Genomic DNA, 25,050 nt, shown 5'->3' with positions numbered 1-25,050 from the left:
TCTAAGTCAGTTTGGACACTCAGTAAGAATTTGTTAAAGGAAGATGATTCAGTAAATGACTCCAATGTCCTATATCCTTGGGGACATTTATATAATAGATTTTCTAGGGGTTTTATTAGGACACTGCAAGCTTCAGGGAGGAAGAAAACCTCAAGAATATCTCAAAGTATATTTAGGAATTTTTAGATGGCAAAATACTGGGAAAGTCATCCCTGTAAACGGAGTAATGCTTGTCTAGCATCAAGAGGATGGATTCTACCCTACCCTCCTTGGAGACATCTGAAAATGCAAACAAAAATTCAATTTGTCACGCAGAAAAGTAATCACTTGCCTTCTTTCCAGACTTAATAAGGAGGAATTGTCCTAGCATGTTTCCAGAATTTCCACAGGCCTGGTCTGTGTTTAAGAGCCTTAATGTGTATAGCTAAGCATCATTATTTTTATTTCAGCACTTCATAATATCTATTTATCTATCAATTAGTCAATCTATCATCAGTACCTATCTATACCTCTTTCTCTCTCTCTCTAGGTATATATCTTGAATTGACTCTCTCAACTTCCATTCCTCTCTTTTTAGCAGAAGTTATAAAGCTAAAACACTATAGTTACAGACTCCTTTGCTGCTAGGATTCTAAATATCATTTAGGTCTTCAGCTATTTTCACACACATGAGATTTAATGAGCGGAAGAGAGGCAGAGGGGATTCTCCATGAGGTACTGGCTGACAACGGCAGTAAGAAAGATTATAGTTTTGCTGCAACGGAGTTCATTGGCCATTGTGCAGCTTCATAGAAAGAGCACGTGCATTGCAACTGAAAATATGCAATTGAAGCAAACATGCTAAGAACTGGGGATAAAGCCAAACAGAAAGAAGAGTAAGTACAAATGCTGTGAAATAAGGGTGGAAAGAAGGCCAAAGTGGATGTGTTTCATGAACAGGAGAGAGGATGGAAAATGGAAACCAGATCCATTTCATGTACAGCCTTGCAGTCTGTGGTGACAATGAATATTATTACTTAACTTGTAATGGAAATCCCTTGGTAAGTTCAAAGAAAGAAGTAATATGATCTGATGTACATATTAAAAACCTGGCTGCTTATGAAAGGTGGTCTGTAGGGAGCCAAGAGCGGAAACAGTGTAGACAGTAGAATCATTTAGAAAAGCAAGGATGATGGTTCACATTAAAGCTGTAGTGATGGAAATGTTAAGATATTACTAACTAAGAAAGCATTTTTATTTATACATTTATGTTTACTAGTTTCAGGCATGACTGCTGTCTGTGTCTGAGTTTCTTCAAATTTGGTAAAAAATATTTTAGGATTTTCTCATAGTTGCATCCATTTAACTAAGATATAAATGATTCAGAGTAGTTTGATTTACAACATATTTCTCTAATGGAAATCCGAACCTCGATTAACTGTGATCAACTCAGACTTATAAGCAGTAGATTTTGGACAGCTGTATATTTTTCTTCTGATATCTAATTCCTCAAGGAAAATATTTTAATCTGGTTTTCAAAATATGAACTTTTCAGTGCTGAGTTCAGGGTTAGAGTTGGAGCAAGAAACCAAAATGGTACCACAATTCACCCATTGCATTATAATGATATGTAAAATATGTAAAAATATTTTTCCAACAATATTAGGACTTGAGTGAATATTGAAATAATAAACATTATGACCTGACATTTGGCAATTATGAGTAGATATTTTTTGAAGTCTGGGGATTATTAATTATGTTGAAAATATACCTTCCCCTCTCTCCTTCTTTTAAAGTAGAAAGGAAAACACATTTTAAATTCTTAAATAGGTTTACATGGCATTAGGATGACATATTGTAACTAGATATACTGCCTCTCCATAAAAATAAAAATATCAAAAGGAAATGGGAAGCTAATTATGAAGCACTGTTCTGTGGCATTTTCTGTGCTGTGTCCTATTAAAGAAGCTTGAAAGATGAAGGTAAATGACATGGCGTGGTAAAGCAAGCAGTTAAATATCCTCTCTCTCTCTGGGAGTTGCCTGCCAGTCAAGTTGTTGATTGCAAATAAGAATAATGTATATTGCTAGCAAACCTGACAGAGCATCCTGATCCATCACTCAATAAGAAATAAAAGGAACTTGTCAAATCAGGAAAATGTTTTCTTGAGACTTCAGTCCTATAGGTCTTAATGATTGTAATCTACGCAATGAATTTCCACCTGGTGTGGCTTTCGAAAAGTATAAAACACATTGGTGGTCTTTCCCCAGCTGTGAGGTATAACAAATACACTTTAAATCAGTGTTGTGGGGTCTCTAATCATACAATTATTATCGTCAGGATATATGCAGGAATATAGTTGTCATATACCTAGATTCTTGAAATGAGTTATGTCTGGGCACGATGGGACCAGACTGCTTTATATGGCATACCCATTCCAGTCTCCATCTACACCCAAATCTGGATCTGTAGGTTTTTTCTCTTAGACTGGTCAATTTCCTAAAGAGGATTCGTAAGTTTCGCCTGGTGTGGTTAGTGGGTTTGACGTGTAGAAAGAAAGTTTTATGAAGTAAGGCATCTCTTCCCACCTTCACCAGGGTTTAGGGAGCCCCAGGACAAAGTTTCTCATTTGTCTTTCCTGGGAAGTAAATTTCCTTTATCAACAGGAGTGGAGGAGGGCAGTCTCTTAGCTATCTAGTGACAGGGTTTATCGATTGTCTATGACACTTTCAAACAGTCCTCTTCCTAGCATCTCTCTCTTGAACATATCCTTTCAGAGAGGTGTATGTGCCCCAAATCGTTGAGTATTTTTAGGGCATTCTGTGGAAAGAATCTGTAGGATTCTTGGACTAGCCTCCACCCTTTTCTGGTCACTCATTTAGGCACTTGTCAGACAGGGAGATATATGTAAACCTTATGTCATTTATTATTTGTACATCTACTTTTCCTCTTGCAAACCTGATTGGCATTTCTCATCTGTGGTCATCTCTGATTCACATATCTACCCTTGTGGATTTATTCTTTTTTATATACATTCACTTTTGTTTTATTGGTATTGTGGAACAAGTAGAGAGAAACATATGTATCCAATCAAAAAGTTGATTAAAAATCTCAATTATAATATTTACAAAAAAATCCTCTAGACACTTTTTTCTTTCCTTTATAATTTAACATATTATGTGAAATTATTGGTTAACCATTTACCATTTTCACACATATTAATGCACAAAAATACATCCAAAATGGGTATCTTCAATTTCCTCCTGAAATTTTATTTTTTTATTTTTTAACTTTTTATTGAGATTATGATAGTTTACAACCTTGTGAAATTTCAGTTGTACATTATTGTTAGTCATGTTGTAGGTGCACCACTTCACCCTTTGTGCCCTCCCCCAACCCCCCCTTTCCCCTGGTAACCAACAATCAATTCTCTTCGTCTCTATGTTTGACTTCCACCTATGAGTGGAGTCATACAGAGTTCGTCTTTCTCTGGCTGGCTTATTTCACTTAACATAATCCTCCTGAAATTTTAAAATATTTCTTTTGATGCTTTGAACTTGAGCATTCATAACTATAATATCTTTATTGAGATTTTATTTTATATCAACACAAATTGTCTAATGATCCCAAACCAATCTTCACTTGAATTTTATATTTCACCCTGTCCACCAACTATGCCTATTTCACCATTTGATTTTATTGCAAGTTTATCTCTTAGATGCATTCTGTGACTGTATGTGTTATTTAAGAAAAAACGAATGTATCTCACTTTTGATTTATAAGTTTAAATCTTTTATGTTTATTTTTACAACAGATATATACTTATTGCTAGTGTCTATGTTTCTGATTTTTATATGTTTTCTTGATATTTCCCTCATTCTTTTTTTTTCAGATTTTTTTTATTTTTTCCTTTTTCTCCCCAAAGCCCCCCAGTACATAGTTGTATATTCTTCGTTGTGGGTCCTTCTAGTTGTGGCATGTGGGACGCTGCCTCAGCGTGGTTTGATGAGCAGTGCCATGTCGGCGCCTAGGATGCAAACCAACGAAACACTGAGCTGCCTGCAGCAGAGTGCGCGAACTTAACCACTCGGCCACGGGGCCAGCCCCGATATTTCCCTCATTCTTGTCTCTTCTTCTGTTTTGTTGGTTTTCATGCTCTTAAAAGATTTGGTGGGTACATATCCTTCTTTAAAATTCCTAGACAAAGTACATTTATCAGGGACATGTCTATATCAACATATGATAGTGGTTAAATAACTATAGTTGGAGTAAGAATGATCAACGTTTCAATATTGATATATTATTATCTATGCAACCTTAATTAAATCATTTATTTTTTCTGATCCTCATTTTTCTCTTCTGTAAAATGAATATACTAATAGGTGTCTTAGGAGTGTTAAAGCAGAATGAGTCTACCATTCAATATCTGAAATAAGAAGACAGAGCTAAATTTACTGTGTAGTACATTAAGTGATAGCTATGCTGTTTAAGTGTAGTCTCTCTGAATCTGAGTAGAAGAAACTGCTCATCTTATGTAATTTGTTTAGGAAGCATAGGGTTTAGGGATTGACGGCCTTTCAAAGGCATCAGTGGTTTAATGTCATCTGTAGGAGCATGATTACTCAGGCAAAATTATTGTTAACTGGTTGGAACTCAGAGATGTGTCTATTGGGTGAGTCTGTGGTTGGCTAACTTTGATAACCAAGGAGGTGAAATTGGTTAGTTAGTGTGCAAAAGCACGCTCAGTGAGGAAAGATTTCCTTATTGAATAAATAGGCTTAAAACTGGTTTGGATTGCTATTTGTATCAGGGTTATAAGACAATCAATCTTTTTTCTAGAAGCGTAGAAACTTCTTTTTCAGGAATACGTAAACAATCTAAATCAAAGACTGTACATAGAAGAATAAATACAGAGTATGGTTCCTTTTAGTACTGAATACATTGTAGTTACTATTATCATTAATGCTATAGTTACTTTTCAATAAGAATATAGAAACCTAGCGCAACTTTCCCTTTTACGTCTCTATATTGGGAAATTATCCTCTCAGGAAACTTCTACTACAATGAACTTTCTCAAAACACCAAAATTTATCTCTGTCTGATTCTCTACTAATATAAAACATAAAGTATTAACATCCCTACACTTTCTGTCTACAGTGAGTGTACTTTACTTCTAATGTATTCACTCAACAAATATTTATTAATTGCCAACAATATTACCATATACCTCATATTTTGCTATGTGCTGAGGATATATATATATATATATAGCACATAATAAACTACACTCACAAACACACAGAGGGGTGGGGAGGGAAATGGAGAGAGAAAAAGTAGAGTCCAAAAAGGAAAACATATCTTAAGTGAAAATAATTACACAAGTAAGTCATTCCCTAATGTTGTGATCAGTGCCAAAAACAGAATGTATGGTATTGTGAGTTTTAGGGAACAAGGTCATTGAGAAATCCCACTTCAACTTAGACATAAAGTATGAGTAAGAGTTAACTAAGGGAAGGGTGACTGTCTGGGAAAGCAGTAATTATTCCAGTAAGGGGAATGGTGTATGTAAAAATTCTGATATGCAAAGGTTGCATTGAAGCCACTGAGAGCCAGCCAATGTGAATATACAGCGAGAAAAGAAAAAATGATGGAAAACCATGCTAGGATAAAACATCCTTGAAATTTACACTAAGAGCTACGATATGACACTAGAATTTATAGTGCAAGAATTGACTCAGTGAAACTTAGACTCTTTGAACAGAAACAGGCTGTTAAGTGATGAAGAAATAGTAAGGAGGTAAGAGAGGATCTGTGGCCAGTGAGGAGGTTATTTTTTGTAGTCGTGACCAGAATAGGCGCACACTTGTTCTGATGGTTTGGCATGAGGATGGTGAGGAGCATAGCATTCAACATCTATTTGGAAAGCAGACTTTATAGGATCTAGTGATCAATTGGACTTGGGAAAATTTGCTATTAGAGAAAGGCCACACTTCTGAGTCAAATTTGGAAGAGGCTGACTTACCTAGAAATTATAGCTGAAGACATGATGTGTTAGTTTCCATGAAGAATAACCTATTCCATGAGAATAATCTATTGAAAAACTCCCACTCATCTTCCTCCCATCTTTTAACTGTAAATCGAGGTAATGGTTTTAACTGTTTCCTTAAAAATGTCTTTTTGTTTGTTTGTTTTGAGGAATATTAGGCCTGAGCTAACATCTGCTGCCAACGCTCCTCTTTTTGCAGAGGAAGACTGGCCCTGAGCTAACACTTGTGGCCATCTTCCTCTACTTTATATGTGGGATGCATGCCACAGCATGGTTTGATAAGCAGTGCATAGGTCCACACCTGGGATCCAAACTGATGAACCCTGGGCCACCAAAGCAGAATGTGCAAACTTAACCACTGCGCCACCAGGCTGGCTCCTAAAAATGCCTTTTTGAGCAATCTAGTTCTGCTGTTGAAAAACCAATAACTTTACTTGAAATATTATTTAAATCTCTGTCTCAGTCAGTTTTATTTAATACTTTCATCCCAGATTTTTATCCTGGAAATCATTCTCTTTTTTCCAATTTCCTTACAGTTACAACATATCCCTGCCCACAGTTTATTCAAGCAACCATTCCTACAAATGAGGGACATGTCTCTCCAGCTGCAATACTGTTTCTATCACCCTTAATAATACCAAATGATTCCATCATTTCCTAATAGTATGCTAATAAGCGTTGTCCACTTCCTCAAGTGTTTCTTTGAAGGCAACTTGAAACTTAGCATCCAGCATCAGGTTTTTATTTTGTTTTCTTTGTGCACAAAATTTGTCTGACAGTGTGGGTAAAAATGCTTTACCAGGACATAAAAGAAATAAAAGAAAGAGAAGCCAAAAAGGAATAAACAACACGTTGCAGAATGCAGTGAAATCAGAACAGCACAATGGAGTACGACTGTTGATTGGTTTGTTTGCAATATGGCTTACTGGTGCCCTTGGACCCACAGTGTACAGTATAATCTCCAGCTGTAGCTCTCCTACACAGAGACCTTTCAATGGGCTTCTGAGAATCAAAAATAAACACAAAATACCCTTAGCAGTTTAGCGTTTTTCAGTATTCCGGTACTGCTTTGTTTTTTATGAAGCAAAATATTTTAAAAACAAATTGAGTCATAATGAACAAAAATAGTGGGAGAAAACAATACTAAGGAGGATAGATTATAAGTATACTGAGAGTTAGAATGAAGTGAATAGATTACTCAAAAAAATGAGAATACAATTAATAAATTTTTTAAATTTTACCATTTTATTTTGCTCCACTAATAGGAAAATGTAAGTATAGGGATATAGATAAAAACAATTTGATATTAAAGATTCATATGTGGTGGGAGACATCTAATTGAAAAGTCACATTTATTAAATTAGCGTTTTTTCTGAATTATTGTTTGACTACAGAATTACTTGTCTCAGATGAACTTCTTGAGAGGTATATTCATGTCATCAAAATATTCCATGTGGGCTTATTGTGAGCTATTCATATTAGCAAAACCAAGAATTTTAGTAACGATGGGCAGTATTCCTGGCCTGCTTATTTTATTTGAGCACAGACTGCTCTCCCTAGCTTAATTTTTGGCCTCATAAAGAGATTATTAGGTGGCAAAGAGGCAGGTAAATAGACAGTGTTTGTAAGAGAATAAAACATAAAAGGAAAACCAGATGATAATAATGCAATGGTTATAGCATTAAAATTATTGTTGTCTACTTTTTTTGTTGAGATACGTACATATTTATTGATTTACATCTACTATAGCTACAGGGCTATAGGAAGATCAGAAGATCATAGAATTTGGATAGATTACTATTTATTCCCTCCATTTATCTTCCTATTTAATATCATTAATATACATTGTAAATAGTCTCTTTGAATGCCTGATAGCCACATGATTTTGCCCATGGAGGTTCTCTTTTTACTCATCTAATCAATTAGGAAGGCTTATGAAAGATAAGCAAAAAGAAAATTGAGTATCTATTAATACAAAACTCTAACATGAACCAATTGCCTAAATAGTGCCGGTCATATTCCCAACCACCACTTCCTATTTTAACGTATAGTGAAATGTTGAAAATCTCTACATGTACTCCATGTAAATTATAATTTACTTATATGTTAGAGAAAACCTGGACCCTTTTTAAAGCAGGAAAATGAGAAAGATGACGCAATGTATTGTAGAATCATATTTAATTGCAATTAAATAATCAATAAAAGAAACAGTTTACTCTGAATGCATTTTTTCCTCTATAATAAATTCTTCTATCGAAATTATGAAAAGGAAGTTGTTTTTATCCCATGTTGTTGTTTCAAAATAACAGGTCATTGCATGAGGGCCTTGTAAATGAAAATTCACCTGACTTTACCACATGGCTTGTTACAAGATAGTCAACTAAAAAAAAAAATTAGTAGGGCGTATATTCTGGATAAAGTCAATTACATAGATTGAAAAAACAGCCTGGACTGTAGAAATGCACTGTACTGCTATAATGTGTGAGACTTATTATTATTTATCATTTGTTGTAGCCACACAAAAGGCATAAAGAAGACAAGCCCTTGCCCTGGAGGCCTATATTCTTAAGAAGGTGAGTTTAGCAAGTAAAGTAGTTGAAAAAGGAATTGCCGCACATAAAACTTTTACTCCCATTCTCCCTTTATCTTAACATCTGTTAAAACAGCAATTTGAAATGTAGACCTGCTTTAGAGGAATGACCAGTCAGCTAGAGACCTTGATGCCATAGGTATTGGAAGTTTGTATTTAGTGAAAAGGGCACCCTTGGGCTACAGAAAAGCATTGGTGAGCCAGTCTTTCAGAAGGCAAGATTTTATGGTATTAAATTATTTTCTGTAACTTTGAATGACTCTGAAATACACAATTGACCACTACAGCTATAACATTTCAGTTTTGATGGAGATATTCCCTCCACATATGAAAATTGAATACAGCTGCCTAGATTGCACCTAAAGAAAAGAATACTGAAAATTGCTAGTGAGACCAGGAGTCAGTAAGAAATGAAAAACAGAAAAAAATTTCATGGAGATCGTGGCACTTGGAGATTGGGAAATGGAAAAGAAATGACGATAATGTGTTTACGGAAAAAGGAACAGACTAACTTGCATATGATGAAAGGATAATTTTGGGGAGAAGTGGAAAATAAACTTGGAATGCCAAACAGAGTATGGAGGATCTTAGAACCAGGGCAACGAAAGCAGGAGCCACTCCTCAACACTATCATTCTCAAGAGAATAGCTAAGTAATATATGTAAGGTAGCAACTCTTAGAGTCAGTCTCATATTAAAATAAATGGGTCTTCCTTGAGCGTCAGATTTCTTAGTTTTAATATCTTTGGAGAGTCTTTCAGGTGAATTTGATTTGAGTTATATGAATCATATTTTTTCCCAATTTTAATTGATGGGTCAGGAAAACATTCTGTGGCTAAAACAAAGTAATAGAGGTTGTGCTCAAATAAAGACATTGAATTGATTTGACCCACTCAGAAACACACATGGGCATGCATGCATGTACAAAAGGACTTACATACATGGGATATTTTATTAAAAGGACTAACCAATCAGAAAATTGTGTAGTAAAAATAGCTGTATATGATATTCTCTAAGTATATGTAATTGGTATAACTAGATATAAATGGAATTGAATCAATATATGAGAGTAGGATAAATATCTATCTATACATATATATGCTATTAAAATAGATTAGTATGTGCACGGCCTGGTCCTATAATGAGTCTGTGTACTATATTAATAAGATTTTCCTGAGACAGGTAATCCTAATCATAAAGCTCAGCCATTTACTACCTTCGTGTATTTATTTTCTTAATTATTTAATATGGAGTTGTACTAGATAATATTCAGAGAGGTTCATTCCAGTATCAAGACATTCACGTATATAAATCTACCTGATTATGTAGCATCTTCATTACTTCCAAGTTGTTTTGTATTTGTGAGTCTTACTTTCCTGCTTGACTTTTAGGTGTTTAGTGTTCATGGATGATATCTTATGGTCACTTTTCTTTGCCCAAAATATAGATGTGCATGAGTTGCACACTTTTCCCTCCCATGGTCAATTATTGACACCAATATTCCATTATTGATTAATTCAAAATTACCTACTAGGTCTCTCCTAGGTGCCTGATACTCCATCAGGTTCTGGAGCTCTGGTAGTGGAAAAAATAACAAAGCTCCTATTCTTGTACAGCATATTTTCTGGCGGGAGAAATAGACAAAAAACAAAGAAAGAGATATGTATATACCTTTTTACTTAAGCCTGGTGTAGAGATAATTTATAATTGTGCAAACTATGATATATGGTTTATAGAAAACAATACAAGTCTCTGTTAAAAATTCCTGGTGGTGGTGTGTGAGGGGTGTCTACAGTGATAAGATGGATAAGGCGTCTCTGAGACTATGACAACTAAAAGGTGGGGAGGGTCAATAACACAGAAATAGAGAAAGAGCATTGGTGTTACAGAGGAACTGAGGAGCTGCAGCTTAAAGAGTGGGCAGACTTGCATATGATGAGTTTGTAAAGAGTGTGATGAAAGTGACTTGATGCCCTCTACAGATTTCATTTCTGCATTTTTTGCAAAGACATCTTGATTTTCCATTTTCTTTTTTTAATTGCAGTAACATTGGTTTATAACATTATATAAATTTCAGATGTACATCATTATATTTTGATTTCTGCATAGATTGCTCATTTTCAATTTTCAAATTCACTCCTCCTCATTCTCAGCCACGAAGTTTGGAAGCGTTTACCCCACCTTGACCTCTGGGAGTAGGCCATGAATATCTTAAACCAACCATTATATTCCATCATCCTGTTCACGGTGATCCTTTCAGAAAGTGTACGCCCTGTTTCTGGCCAATGAGAGAGAAAGAATCACACAATATCATGAGAGAGAAAAAGAGAAAGAGACTCCTTTTTCCTTACACAATGTTGCTATTTATGGCAAATAACGAAATTGGAGCAGAAGGGGAATGGGTGAAAGGAGACTTACTTTGAAAAGCTATACTACCTTTCACAAAAAAATTATTTCTAAAATATATTTCTAAATATAACATAGCTTGTTATACTTTAAAGTTCCCCAATAATACTTAAGCTTCCTTAAAGCTTCTTACTTAATTATCAAGAATTACTGAACAGCGTAACAGAATAGTCATTCTGGTAAATGTTCACATACTTAACCAGTAATTTAGCTTATTGTCTTTAATACTGAGTCTGGCATTTTTCTGAGGATGATGTAATTTTTAACCTGGAATAATTATGTTTAAAATTTTCATAAAATATTTTCTTTGTAATATTGTTTTCTTTTAAATGTACTTACTTTTTATTTAACATTGTGTATATAATGTATTTTCAATACACAAAAAGTATAGAGAATAATATGACACCAATTTTCACATTTAACAAGGATGATTGTTGCAGCATTGTTTTGTGTTTGCTTTCTTTCCATAAAGTTTATTTTTTTCCAGCCTGTTGAGGTATAGCTGATAAAGAAAAATGATATATATTTAGGATGTACAACGTGATGATTTGACATATATATACATTGTGAAACGATTACCACAGTCAAACTAATTAGCACATCCATCACCCAACTTACATACCGTTTTGTGTGTGGTGAGAACACAAGATTCTACTCTCATAGCAAATTTCAAGGATACACTGTAGTATTATTAGCTATAGTCAAAACAAAGAAAAAAGAACAGAGATGGAGGTGTCACAATCCCCGATTTCAAAATATACTACAAAGCTATAGTAATCAATACAGAATGGTGCTGGCAGAAAAACAGACATGTAGAGCAATGGAACAGAACTGAAAGCCCAGAAATAAAACCATACACCTATGGACAGCTAATCTTTGACAAAGGAGCCAAGAACATGCAGTGGAGAAAGGAAGTCTCTTAGATAAATAGTGTTGGGAAAACTAGACAGCCACGTGCAAAAGAATGAAAGTAGACGATTATCAGGGTCTATTGTTGTTCCGTATAAATTTTAGGATTCTTTGTTCTATTTCCATGAAGAATGTTATTGGCATTCTGATTGGGATTGCATTGAATCTGTAGATTCCTTAGGTAATATGGACATTTAATAATATGGATTATTCTTCTAATCCATGAGCATGGAATATCTTTCCATTTGTTTATGTCTTTGATTTTCAGTTTCAGTGCCCTTTCATTATGATTATTGTTTCTTTTGCTGTGTAGAAGATTTTTAGTTTGATGTAGTCCCATTATTTTTGCTTTGTTCCCTGTGCTATTGACGTCCTATCCAAAAACATCATTGCCAAGACAATGGTAGGGAAGAAGGAGCTTTCCCCCTATGTTTTCTTCTAGGAGTTTTATGGTTTTAGGTCTTGCATTTAAGTTTTTAATTCACTTTGAGTTTATTTTTGTGTATTGTGTAATGGTTCAATTTCATTCTTTTGCATGTGGATATCCAGTTTTCCCAACACCATTATTGAAGAGACTGTCCTTTCCTCATTGTGTATTCTTGGTTCCCTTCTCAAAAGTTTATTGACCCTATAATTATGGGTTTATTTCTGGGCTCTCTATTTTGTTCCTTGGTCTATGTATCTGTGTTTATGCCGGTACCATATTGTTTTATTACACCTTTGTAATATAGTTTGAAATCAGGAAGTGTGATGCCTCCAGCTTTATTCTTCTTGCTCAAGACACTTCAGCTATTTGGATTCTTTTGTGGTTGCATACAAGTTTTATGATTTTTTTTTTCTATTTCTGTGAAAATTTGAAAGAGATTGCATTGACTCTGTAGATTATTTTAATAATATGGACATTTTAACAACATTAATGCTTCCTATCTATGAACTCAGGATATCTTTCCATTCATTTCTATTTCAATTATTTTCATCAATGTCTTATAGTTTTCAGCATACAGATCTTTCATCTCCTTAGTTAAATTTATTCCTAAGTATTAATTTTTTGATGCTATTATAAATGGTGTTGTTTCCTTAATATCTTTTTGGATAGTTTTTAGTGTGTAGAGATGCAACTGATTTTTGTATGTTAATTTTGTACCCTGTAACTTTGCTGAATTTATTAGTTGTCACACCTTTTTAGTGGAGTCTTTAGGGTTTTCTATATACAGGATCACGTCATCTGAAACAGAGAAAATTTAACTGCTTCCTTTCTGATTTGGATGTCTTTTATTTCCTTTTCAAGCCTAACTGCTCTGGCTAGGACTTTAAGTACTATGTTGAACAGAAGTAGCGAGACTGGGTGCCCTTGTCTTGTTCCTGATCTTAAAGGAAAAGCTCACAGCTTTTCATCTGTGAGTGTGATATTATCTGTGGGCTTGTCATATGTTGCCTTTATTGTGAGGAGGCACATTCCTTCTACACCTAATTTGTTGAGTTTTTATCATAAAAAGATGTTGATGTCTGTTAAAGTTTTTCTGCTCCTATAGAGATGATTGTATGATTTTTTTACCCTTCATTCTGTTAATGCAGTGTATCACATATATCGATTTGCATATGTTGAACTATCCTCGCATCCCAAGAATTAATCATGCTCAATTGTTCTATATGATCTTTTAAATGTGCTGTTGAACTTGGTTTGCTCATATTTTCTTAAGGGTTTTTACAACTATTTTCATCAGAGATATCAGCCTGTAGCTTTCTTTTCTTGTAGCGTCCTCATCTAACTTTGGTATCAGGGTAATTCTGGCCTTGTAAATGAGTTTGGGTCTCTTTCCTATGGTGCAGGCATGCATAACTCCTCCTAGGTCCCTTTGTGGGTGGTGCCAGTGACAGAACCAAGGCCCAACAAGGATGTAGCCAAGACCATAGAGGGATGAGGCTATTTCTGGGTCTGTAGCCAGCACCAAGGTTGGTAAATCTGCCACCTGGGCATGGGGCTGCCTTCTCAAAATGGCTCTCCTCAGTCGTGGGCTTCACAAGGATTTCACAACCTCCTACCTGGATCCAGATGCTTCTACAAAGACACTTTTGTCCATGGATGGCTGCCAAATTATTATTGCTAGGGGGGAATACAACCAGAGGATCCCTTATTCTGTTAGCTTGCTGATACCTCTAATATTTACTAGCTGACATTTACTAATATTTTTCTTGGAATCCATCGAATGTACAACTTCTAGACAGGACCACATTACTATAATAATATGCCTATATACCTATCTTGATGCATATCATTTTATACATGATTCTAACACTTAATAAGCAGTATTTAATACAAACATAACACAACAATTTCATCAACTTATCAGTGGAAGAAAAGGCTTACCCTATTGAAATCTATCTACTTGAAATTTCTAGTACACATGATACTCAAAGTTGAATAATTAAATGCATTCACAGTTACAAAGAAGGCTGGTAATTATCACTCTTCTTTTTTGTGTGTGTGTATGTGTTACATATATTTATTTGCTTGTTTTATTGTGATAACATTAGCTTAAAACAGTACATACATTTCAGGTGTACATCATTATATTTTTATTCCTGTGTAGACTACATCACGTTCACCACCCAAAGACTAATTACAATCCATCATCACACACATGTGCCTCATCACTCCCCCCATCCCCCCCCCCACCCCCCCGTAACCACTAATCCAAGCTCCCTTGTTACGTGGTTTTTTGTCATTGTTTTTTAGCATAATACCCTCAAGGTCCATCCATGTTGTCAAAAATGGCCAGATTTCATTGTTTCTTATGGCTGAGTAATATTCCATCATGTATATATATCACAACTTCTTTACTCATTTGTCACTTGATCAGCACCTAGGTTGCTTCCCCAGGGAATCTTCCCTTCCCTATTCTAGGCCCATTAAGACTGATCTCTATGTATTACTTGACTCTTGCTCCTTGCACTCTGGCTTCCGTTTGTGTTTGGCTAATGGAAGGAACTGATAGGAGAATCAAATGTACTTATTTTCCAGATTCTTTCCTCTAGGGCTGCAATTTTAGTAGCTGCATTCCTCTCTCAAGGCTAAAACTCCTGGCAAGGAGTCGATTTTTCAGGTTGAATTTTTTCTGGGTTCCAATACCATTCCTTTTTCCTTCTGCCTATAGGTGGTAATGGAGTTCCTTGGTTTCTAGTACCTAGGGACTTCACCAACATTGGTTTGTTCCTTTAACCCTAACCAAAAATCTGTGTATTGAATATTTCTTTAATTTCTTTTCAATGATCTTGTAAAATTATTAATACATACCTGTACTCTATTTTGAAGTATATTTTAATTTATATTTTTTGCTGAATGTAGTCATTTTATCTCTATTTTAAGATTATTAGTGTGAAATTTTTATAATTGTTTTATTTAAAAGTCTCCTTGTCTTAAGTTTATCTGCTTGCTTTTCTGTAATATTTATTTTTTTCTCTCCTCTTTCTTAGTTCACACAAATTTCTATGTAGCTGTTTCATTTGTATATATTTTCTGATAAAAATATTTTTGTTTTGACCAGCCCCATGGCCTAGTGGTTAAGTTAGATAACTCCGCTTTGGTAGCCCAGGTTCAGTTCCCAGGTGCAGACCTACACCGCTTGTCTATCAGTGCCCATGCTGTGGTGGTGGCTCACATACAGAAAGGGGAATATTGGCAGCAGATGTTAGCTCAGGGTGAATCTTCCTTAGGGGAAAAAAATTTTTTTTGTTTTGTTGATGAGTTATATCATGAGATATTCTTTCATATCAATATATGTTTATATATTCATTTATACTTTACTTCAATTTTAAGGTTTATTTTGTTATATTTTTCTAACTTCATGAGTTGATGTCTCTGCTGTTAATTTTTTCATGTTTTTCAATAAACATATTTATGTCTGTTAATTTCCACACAAGCTTTGCAATATAGTTTGATTTGTTTCTAAACATTTCAGAGTGTATTTTGATTTCATTTTTATATTAAATACATATTTTGTTTTTGCCTCTTTCTTGGATTAAATATATGAGAGCAAATATTTTGTTGTTGTTGTTTGTCTATCCATTTGTTGTTAATTCCAGTACTAGCAAATTCTGGTCAGTGAATATGTACTGTAACATTTTTCCTGTCTTGGAACTTAAAAAAAGTTTAAAGATAAAGATAAAAAAGTTCGTCTTCATGAACAAGTACATGGTTTTTTTTGGGATTTTTATGTGTTTGCAAGTCCAAGCTTTGCGTTTGTCCTCTATGTCATTACTTACTTTAAGTCTGCTTGAACATTTTCTGAGGGTAGTATTTAAAGTTATTTCCCCCTATGATTGTTCATTTTTCACATGTGTCTTTGTTTCGCTAATTTGGAGCTCATCAAATCTATATTACTTAGTAAATTAATGCTCTTATGTGACATATGCTATGATAAATATTTCATTTTAATTCCCATTATTTTTTGAATTTATTTTCATTAGATAACCTTTACTTCATATGTCCCTGTTCTTTATTTTTGTACTTTCTCTTCAGTTTTGCTCACTGTTCTCTTAAATAACATGCACCTAAATTTTAAAATCATTATAAAATTTATTTTCTTAAAAATATTTAAAATTTTCAGGTTTATACTCATTATGTATAGATTTCTACTTAGTTATGTATATTATATTTTTGCTATTCACCATGCTTTTTTATTGTTTCATTTTTTGTTTATTTTTCCTTTCGTGCGTTTTGTTCAAGCTACTGTTTTAATTTACTATTTTCTTTCTCAGTTTACACACTGCTTATGAATTTTCTTATGTATTGAATGAAATTGTTTATACTGTACTTCAAAATCTTTAGATGGGCTGACTATGCTAACAGTAAAATGGTCTAAATTAACCTTTGCAGTTCTTGCAAAACAGTACTACTAAATAAATTATCAGAAAATGAAAATTCCAACTAAGAAAACAGAGAAATTAGTTAGTAACACAGTAAAATATTAAATAAAAATTCAATTTGAAATTCTAACATAGAACCATGGTGTATGCTGTCCTCTGTAAATGACCCACAATGCCATTCTGTCATCATTCACTGAGTCTGTTTGCTAACAGCTAAGATGAATTTGTATCGACCTCAGCACACGGTCCTGCCCAAGCTCTCCCACAATGCACAGCTCTCCTTTGAGGGTTCGCTAGGGTTGTGGGATCTAAGGCCATGGCCTGATTTGTCACGGCACTGCAGGACAGGTGGCTCCTGAACTTTTGTCCAAATCTGCTTTCTGCATGATTCACGTCAGTCTATGAAAGGATTATAGAATGTCATAACAGAAATGGAAGAAGTTTTGAAAATCAATACTTTAGATGACTTGAAATGTCAATGTAAAATAAACAGCTATAGAGGAAAGACTTCCATATCAGAGAAACAAGGTCCTTAGCTCCTATATATATATATTCAACGTGAAAGAAACATATCCAGAGCGGAAGATAATTATCTACCGAAAATATTAGCAGAAGAAGAACCAACAATTGTGGATAAATTGAAAAGACTAAGAGTTTTTCTCAGCTTTCTATCCCTTTAGAACTGACCAATCTGGGGAATTGCTGGTCCAGGTGAATAGCAAGATGAGACCGAGAATGTGCTGTGTTAGAGGGAATGATGACTTACATAATTTTCTAGGCGTGCTGAGTACAGATAGAGGAGTTTGGAGCCTTGTTATGGATTCATTTATCTGTCATTGCTCCCCAGCCATGACCTTATCACCTCTGGGGAGATTTGGAAAATTCTGCAGAAGGCCCTTTGTGGACAGGAACTGGCCAGGTGCCCATTGGGCATGACAGCTTTGCCTTTTCAAAAAAACCATTTGACTTGATTGTAGAGAGGAAAAATATCCTGGTCGATTTTAATGAAAGGATCAATACAAGCCTTTCCTCCAAGTTGATGATAGATTATCATGAATTTTCTGCCTTAGAAAGGAATGTCAGTAAAGAAGAGTACATGCACTTTATGCCTACTCCACTCTGAATTTCCTCTGTTCCCACAGACTGAAGCCAACTCTAAAGTGTTTAGTTAAATAGTTCAGTGGACTATTTCATGACTCGATAGACTGATTTGGACCTTCTCTCATTTGTGTACTAACTTATGCAATGTCTAAACTAGTATAATCATTTTTCATGCAGTCAGGAAGCTCTCTCTGTAACATCACCCCTGTACTCCCACAAAAAAATCCTGCATTTTAAGAATCTCATTGACTTCTTGTTAATTAGCTCAGGAATAAAGAATTTGCACAGCCAATATCTAAATTGTTAGGCAATGAACAAGTCAACAAAATATATATATTTCTCTAGAGTTGTGACATTACCTATGGGAATATCAGAAAATTATTTTAAATGAACCCATCTTCACACATAGTTGGCATTCAACGAATTCTTCTTGAACAAATGAATGGCTTAAAAAGTGTTGCCTTGTATGTTTGCAAAATATTGTATAGAGAATGTGAGTAATAAGAAAGGATTACTATAAGGAGGTGGCAGAAGAAAAAACATTTCAGTCAACGTAGCAGGAAATGAAAATATCTGGATATTTTTGGCAAATATGATAAATGAGTTATCATTTTATCTTGCTGGATATACTGTTTCTTGATATATACCTGCTCCTTCACAGTAGAGGGCCACCCGTGACCGGAGTCCCTTGCGGAGCCCTCAGCCAGGAAGGGGAAGAGCAGATGCAGACAGGTCTAGGGAACCTCTTCCCAAGAAGGCTGGATGAGGGACCAGCCCAGTGGTGCAGCGGTTAAGTTCGCAGGTTCCGCTTTGGTGGCCCAGGGTTCGCAAGTTCAAATCCCGGGTGCGAGCACAGCACTGCTTAGCAAGCCATGCTGTAGTAGGCGTCCCACGTATAAAGTAGAGGAGGATGGGCACGGATGTTAGTTCAGCGCCACGCTTCCTCGTCAAAAAGAGGAGGATTGGTGGCAGATGTTGGCTCAGGGCTAATCTTCCTAAAAAAAAAAAGGCTGGATGATGATGAAGGGAGTGGGTGGGAACAGCAAGACAGCCAGGCCCTGCCCTTACCGGGATGATGCTGCATCCATCCTCACCCAGAGGGTCTCCAGGAAGTTCTCAAAGTGCTGGCTGTCCTTGGCCACAGACCCAGGAGCAGAAATTTGGAGCTGTTCCTGCAAAGCTGCCGCAGGTGGATGCGGAACTCGCGGACTAGGCCCGTTAGCGGTACTTGTGCAGCATCTTCCGGTGTCTCCTGCCACGAGAGGTTGGTGTGCACCGTCAGCACGTAGGCGGCAGCTCCAGGGCTGTGGCGCTTAAGGCGCTCTCGCTGACATTCTGGGCGTAAGGCGACATCTGCAAACAGAAGGACTAGGGCTGGACTCGGCCTGCTCAGGGAAGGAGAAAGTGCTGGCTTCTGTATCATAGGGTTCCTTAATGTCCCCTTTTGTGGGAGAACCAGTCTCTTCTTGCAAAGGGTGGTGGATGGGTGTTGAGGCCCCATCAAATATTACTCTGCCCAGAAAGTTGATGGTGGACTCCGTGGAAACAATCTGGAAGGCTTGGCTGAGCTGGAAGCACAGCTCTTCAGCAGCCGCCTGGTTGTCCACGGCCAGGACCACCAGGCAGCTCGCCTCCACGGCCCCCTCTACTGGCGGGCAGGGAGCCTACCGTGAGGCATCTGGAACTTTCCGCGCAGACTCTGGCTGGGGTAGTGCCAGGGTCCTGGGCTGTCTGCAGGACCACTAGGTGCAAGGCGTCATCTCGGAAGTAGGAGACGGAGGCAATGTCATGGGTGGGAACCCTGAGATGGTGTCCTTCCCATCCTTCCAGGCCAGCTTGACGTGGTGGGCAGACAGTCTGATCAGAGCATCGCGCTGCTGGGGCAAGTGCCGGGAAGCTGGTGTGCTGTCTTTGCATCATCTATGGAGTGCAGGATTTCGTTCCTACTGGAAGCATTCAGGTGTCCTGGGATGTAGTTAACAGACCTAAGTACCTCACCTCAATATTGTTGCTCAGCTGTCTCTTGGGCTCCACACGCTCAGGCAAGGAGAGGGTACAGAGGCCGCCTTCCTCTCACCTTTTTCTGGGCTTTTATCTCTCCTCCTTTTAGGAATGCTCATTTAAATGGAGACAAAATTCCAGACTCCTCGCCCTTCATGCTTGCTTGCCACGTGCAGCTCCAAGTCAAAATTGAGCGAAATTAAGTGTGAGTTTTATTCATCAAATTTTAATGCATTAGCTATGTCTTAATTCAATGTTTTATTCTAGTCACAGAGAGGAGGACCTTGGACTTTATTGTAAGAAGAGCTGTTTTTACAGCTCTTATATACAAAAGGCAGTCGATGGCAGCTGGCATGTTGGGTAGCTTATAAAGTTAAAAAGTCCACATTTTAGGAGTTCAGTACACCTTTGTCTTTAACCTTATTTTAGGTATGCAGATTTAATCTATTTCTGGGCATAATAAAACTAACACACTTATGCGCACAAACGAAATTTTTGATAACAAATTAAAACATCAATATTTATCATGATAGATTTCAAATTTGTTTTTTTTCTATGTTAAGAAATAGTATGTGGAATAGTTAACACTTTCTTCTCTAAAACAATTGATCAATTAATATCTTTGTCAATAAAACTGAATTATCAAATGTCTCAAATTCATTTACAGAAATAGTATTATTTTATACATTTCTGTTTGAACAACATGGTATGCATGGTTACTCTTCCACTGAAGTCCACCAACAGCCAAGTCTAGAAAACTGCGAAAGGGTGAGGTCCTACGTAAATAGCTCAGATAATTCAAAATTATATCAACATTATAGTTCTTCTTTAAGTTGTTTTTTCCAAACATTAATAGAAATACATTTATCTCATGAAAAAATGTAACTATAATATACCCAATGACTATTTTTTCTCCTGTGTTATGTAATTGACTCAAATTTTTAATGAAAATTATAAAAGTTAAAGATGTATTCATCTCTAAATAATACAATATTACCCAATATTCACAATGGTGCTTAAAAAATAAAATTGTAAAAATATGAAATGATGTTAAGTGGTACATATTTATGCAACGAGGATAGTGTTTGAATAATTATGTCCAAGAGTAGCACATTGTCGCACATATTTGTGTCATTTCAAATCCTGCTCATTCGAAAACACTTTTGTGGTTTTATTGACATCATTCACCAAGATTTTGATTTACTGTTTATAAGTAATTCTTTAGTTTTATTCACTATACTCTAATTTTATAATATCACTGAAATTTTTTCTATCATGTTACATAACATTTATTCAGTATTTTATTCAAATTAACAAAATAGTTATTTTAATATTTAAGAATTACTTCAACTACTTTCAACAATTTTACAGAAATATGTAATTTCTAAAGATTTTCCCCAAGGCTACATTTTTACTTTAGTAACCTCGCTATAATTATAATAATAAATGTATAGTTTGATATTATACACTTATGTGATAAAACTTTTTTGGCAGAAATGTTTTTCTACATTATGAATATGTTAATAAAAAGTAAAAATGTATCTGAACAGATGCTTATAAAGACAATTCATAAGGCAGTCATGTCTATGAATAAAATATAATTTCACAATATTTTTAATCATAATCTTATATTTTACTTTCAAAATTAGATAATAGTATATCATTCAGCAAAGTTTCATTAATTTTTTTTAGTTATATAGAGAATGACATGAAGATATTTTTCAGAATATTTTTACATATACCATATTGGAAATTAGAGTTCGTAAATAGTATGGAAATTCTCAGGGCATTACATCTTTGCATTTAAACTCTCCAAATATGTTATTACCTCACAAATACTGCCATTTCATCTAAATACTTCACTCTATTTGATTATTAACCATTTAAAACTGGTTACGGTTAATTTCTTTATTTTCTTTTCAGTTACCTATTAAAAGAGCAAATAAATACAGGAGTTCAAAGATAATATTTTATTTTTGAAACATATTTCAAGAAATCTAAGAATCGTACCACTGAAAGTTCAACATAGTTTAAACATAATTCAAATGGCTAAACATAATGTAATTTTTCAAATTCTGAATTCTTCAGTAAATATAAAAGGTGTGTGTATAGAGGAGAGACTGAAAATGATGAAAAGCCAAAATTTGATAAATATCCAGAGAATTCAAATTCCCATGGTCAACTAATATTACTTTAATTTATCCCTAATACAAGCCTTGGACCAGGTTTAGGACTATCAAGATTTCTCTTGCATGCTTAAGATTGGTTTAATATTAGCTTGTGCTCTAGCTGACATCTGCTAAGATGGTTCTGTAGAGGAGCCCTAAGCTATGGGAGTCATACTGGTATCTCTGTAGGCTAGAGTTGATTTCCAGCTGTTCTGGGAAAGCTCTATCCTTCTCTCTGAAGATACGGGATGTTGTCTTCGACTCTTAGCCAAAAGAAGGGCTGTGGGCAATTAAAATCCAAAACTCCCCTGGACACCCCCAGGCCTGGGTTTACTGATGGTTTTCACCTAGTGTAGCCTGTTAGACACCCTGGTTAATTATGCGGCCAGAAACACATAATCCCCCTTCTTAACTTCTGCCTGGAGCTCTCATGAGGCCAAAATTCCTAGCACAGATCTTGATGGTTCAGTTGATGTGGAAGCCTGGCCAGTGCGCCATTAAGGACCCTGGGGAGATTGTACCTGGATGTCTTTCAGACCCCAAAGCTTGCCTGTACTGTTTTTCTATTGCTGTATCTGATTTTCACCTTTAAAAGAAAAGCATTATGTGAGTGTGCTTTGCAAAGTCTGGTGAGTCTTTCGAAATATCAAAACTTGGGAAATCTTTACAGCATTTAATTCAATATTCTAGGGTTAGGATGAAGATGAAGCAAGCCAAGAACCTAGGACACAGAATTTAAGGAGGCTTTCACTTGCAAGAAGCTGAGAGTCCCTCCTTTAACTATGTGATGTGGGTGCATCATTTGCCCCATCCTAGTCCAAGACTCGCTCTCTTTATTGCCTCAAATATCTTTCCAGTTAAATACATAGGACACCTGAGACTTAAACTCTATCACTGACTTATCTTTATGGTCTTTCCTGCCTTTGTGTCACTCCCAACAAGGTACTTTTCATGAATTTTCAATCATATCTTCATTAAAATCGATCATATCTATTAATCCTCTCAACAACCATTGCCATTAAAACAAATTTAAATATTCTTGAAATGAGGTATGCTAAAATTTTAGTGAGAAAATGAAAGAATGGATTAAGTATTGCCATTAGAAAACTTTTACATGCTTTTTTGAAATAAATTATGCTAAAATTTTAGTTAGAAAAAACCTGATTTAGGACTTGTTTCAATGATTTTGTTAATTATAGAAGCGTTCTAGAAATAGGGCATTGTGTTTGTTGTTTCTGATCCAGAAGTTTGATGCTAATAGTGGCATTATCGTGCAAATTAAGAGGATTGGGCTGGGCAAAATATTAGGTGTAGTATTCCCCACAGTGGAGAGTAGTTAAAGCCTTGAAGTGCAAATAATTATCTTCAAGGGAAGAGCATTAACATTGCGCCTATAGCACTTGTTAAAACATAGGAAAAAATATTTCCTTGATGATTATTATGTATTAAAATAGAAAATATGATCAACCATAAGAGTTGATGAAAGATGCCACATATTCAGAGTATTTCTGACAGTTGCAAGTTTGAAATATTCTTGGTAACCTCAGTTGATATCCTTGAGTTAGTCTCCACAAGGATTCATAAACCTAAAAGATTCATTTTAATTGTGATGGCATTTTCCCACCGTGAGCTCATCCATTAAAATCACATTGAGTGAGATTACAGGTAAAGTACTCAGCTGTTGGTTAATTCTCAGACTAAGATAAAATCATTTAATTCCAAATATCCTGATATGATTTAAAGTAGCTATCTAAAACTCTAGTCAGTGAAATGTGAAACTGTTTTGTGCTTTCCTTGGGGGCTTGACTTATATCTAAGACAGTAATATATTTTCAATTTGGAAGGATATTCAGAATAAAATTCTTAGAAAATATTTTCCTTTATTTTTAGTAATAAATCTATTCAGCAATAAAGAATTTACTATTACAGTTTATTTCAATCTTTATTTTCTCTAGTAAGAAGGCAAGGGCTTAAGAAAGTTATATCTTGATTTCTGTTACTGAACCAGGTTCATTTTGCCCAGGCATGGTTATGCCAATCACTGAGACTACTAGTTTGTGGCAGAGAAAGAGTTTTTATTCACAAGGCAGCCAAGCAAGGCAATAGGAGAACAAGTCTCAAATCCACCTCCCCAAAAATAGGGATTAGGGATATTTCCAGGATAAGAAGGCAGGCTGGTCTGAAGTGTGGGAATAGCCAATTGGAGGTAAGCAGTGAGGTAGTTGATGATCTGTGCAAGCATAGCCAAGTTTCATGGCTCTTTATAGGAGGCATGTTCGCAAAATGGTGGCATGACCTTGATCTGAAGGTGGAGTTTTTGGCTCTTTGACGTCCAAGGGTCATGTATTGTTCATCTGCACAGGCCCAGTTGAGGAGTCAGTAATCTTAACCAGCCTGAACTAGAAAAGGAGTCAACTCTCAGTTCCTGAAAAACTTAAGAACTCATTACAATAGTGACCTGGGTGTCAGAGATGTTACGTAATAGGGTGGGCTTTATTAGTGCATTATATAACTACTTTTCCAAACAGACAACTAGCCAAGTAAAGTTAAAGCAAGTGGTCCCCAGTTTCATTTCCTAAATACTAATTTTCTAGATAGACCATCATTTGTCAATGATAAAGTAGTTCACATTGAGAGATTCATGTAAACGTATCATGTTTCAGATATTCATGATATATACAATAGTGTTCTGAATTCAAGACTAGATTACTTCTCATCCATGAAGGACTGTATATCCCAAAATGACTCATAACACAGACATAGAGTATTATTGTTAGTCAATTGTCTATTAACTAATTTTATAAACATGCTGCTGTACATTTGATCTTTACTTTTTAAATAATATTTGCAATGCACTGTCACAAAAGTAGAGAGTAGGGATGGAACAAAAACATGGATTTTGGAAGCAGTAATTTATTTACAACCTTAAGTGTCTATTTTCTGGGTAAACTTTGTCAAAAATTTTTCCTCCTTGAGCATCAATTT

At 35.5% G+C, this 25,050-nt stretch overlaps 1 pseudogene; it reads right to left on the bottom strand.

Moving 5' to 3' along the window:
* Nucleotides 1–18,960: 18,960 nt before the first annotated feature.
* On the bottom strand, nt 18,961–20,054 carry LOC100071783 (cerebral cavernous malformations 2 protein pseudogene; annotated as a pseudogene).
* Nucleotides 20,055–25,050: the final 4,996 nt, after the last annotated feature.

Source organism: Equus caballus, chromosome 10, assembly GCF_041296265.1.
Source record: "Equus caballus isolate H_3958 breed thoroughbred chromosome 10, TB-T2T, whole genome shotgun sequence".
Classification (NCBI taxonomy): Eukaryota; Metazoa; Chordata; class Mammalia; order Perissodactyla; family Equidae; genus Equus; species Equus caballus.
This window is presented reverse-complemented; position numbering and strand designations above follow the sequence as displayed.